Genomic DNA, 2,074 nt, shown 5'->3' on the forward strand with positions numbered 1-2,074 from the left:
TTTTTTTTGAGATGGAGTCTTGCTCTGTCGCCTAGGCTGGAGTGCAGTGGCACCATCTCGGCTCACTGCAACCTCCACCTCCCTGGTTCAAGCGATTCTCCTGCCTCAGCTTCCTGAGTAGCTGGGATTACAGGTACATGCCCAGCTAATTTTTGTATTTTTAGTAGAGACAGCGTTTCACCATGTTGGCCAGGATGGTATCGATCTCCTGACCTCATGACCCGCCAGCCTCAGCTTCCCACAGTGCCAGGATTACGGGCATGAGCCACCATGCCAGTCCCAGGTATCCCTTTGGTATTGGCACAGCTGTTGGCATTTACCTATGCAAGCTTCCAGCTTGCTTATCTAGGCTTCTAGCTTGATTTTTCAGGCTGCTTTTTGTTAGAAAAGAATAGCCGGGCATGGTGATTCATGCCTGTAATTCCAGCACTTTCGGAGGCTGAGGCAGACAGATCACCTGAGGTCAGGAGTTCCAGACCAGCCTGACCAATATGGTGAAACCCCGTCTCTATTAAAAATAATAATAATAAAAAATTAGCTGGGCATGTTGGCATGCGCCTGTAATCCCAGCTACTCGGGAGGCAGAGGTTGCAGTGAGCCGAGATCATGCCACTGCACTGTAGCCTGGGCGACAAAGCAAGACTCAGTGGTGTACATATATGTGTGTGTGTGTGTGTAAATATACAGTTGCTCTTGGTCCATCAAAATAAAATTAAATATTTCAATTAAAAAAACACATCACAGAAGGCAAAAATAAAATGTGAAATAAGACGGAAATACATATGAAAGGCGATTTATTTCTACTAAACGTGCAGCAGAATTTTCTACGTCAAGAAAATTTGGAGAAGATGGGTACACAGTATGACAAGCTGCGAGATTTGGCCACAGGAAATTTATAAACTTTCACATATTCCCTGAGATATAATCTACACGTACACAAACAATGGACTATTATTCTGCAAAGTTGGTGAAAAATCTCTCATTCTTTATCTGAAACAATGTAAAAAAAGAGTAAAAGTCAGACTCTCAGACGTAAAAGCAAAGAACTTGGAAAATTTGCCATAAAGTAAATGGCTAACAAACCAACAAGCACTGTATACTCAGCCTCAGCAGAGAGGAAATAACTGAGATTAAACACTCTTGAATATTTCTAATTTGATCTGTAAAATAATATTTTTTCATGTGATTTTGAAAAATAATCCAGGGATGCTGCTCAACAGCCTATACAATGCACAGGATAGCCCATAGCACAAAAATTATGCAGCAAAATGTTAACACTGGGGAGATTGAGAGGCTATTCTGTTCACACTATGTCCAACCTCAATGGGTGTGTGCTTCAATTAGGGATCTTGTTCAAATGTAGATTCTGATATGGGGCCTCTAGGATAGGTCCAGACATTCTACATGTGTAACATTTTTTTCTGTTGATGTTGATGCTGCCTAACCTGTTGGGTGGTTCACTCTTTGAGGATCAAGGTTGTGGTGTAGTGTTAGAGTCAGATTTAAGTACTTTGAGGTCTTCTCCAACAGAAATCCTACCACACACCTCATGTATGACTTCAGGTGGTCAAATGTTGAACTTCACAGGTCAGCTTTTGCATAAACAAAGATTGCATGTGCCTCTTGAGTGTTTTTCTCATGACAGAAAATGAAACCTTTAAAAAAAAAACCTCCCATCTTGTTTATGGAGTTTCTGTGAGAAGTAATATTTTGAAGCTCATTGGAGATTACCTTACACAAAGCAGATGCTTAGTGGAGGGCAGCTATTCTGTCTCCTGGTTCATCAAATTACTTCTTCAACTCTTGTAGGAAACTCTTATAGGACCTGCTATAGCTCTTTCTAGAACTCTTCTCTTTGTTGAAACTTACAGCACATTATGCGTTAAGAACTATTGTCAACATAAGTATGAAATGCTTGCATATGTGTTTCGTATGCCAGTATAGATACATTTAATTTTCACATATTGGTTAACTCCCCAGTTGTCTTAACTCCCCAGTTGTCTTTAGGAGAACCCAGAGCCGAAGGTGTGTACTTCCATACCTTTGGCTCTGGGTTTTGTTACTAGCTCAGTTG

This window comes from Cebus imitator, unplaced genomic scaffold (genome assembly GCF_001604975.1).
Source record: "Cebus imitator isolate Cc_AM_T3 unplaced genomic scaffold, Cebus_imitator-1.0 Scaffold819, whole genome shotgun sequence".
Taxonomy (NCBI): Eukaryota; Metazoa; Chordata; class Mammalia; order Primates; family Cebidae; genus Cebus; species Cebus imitator.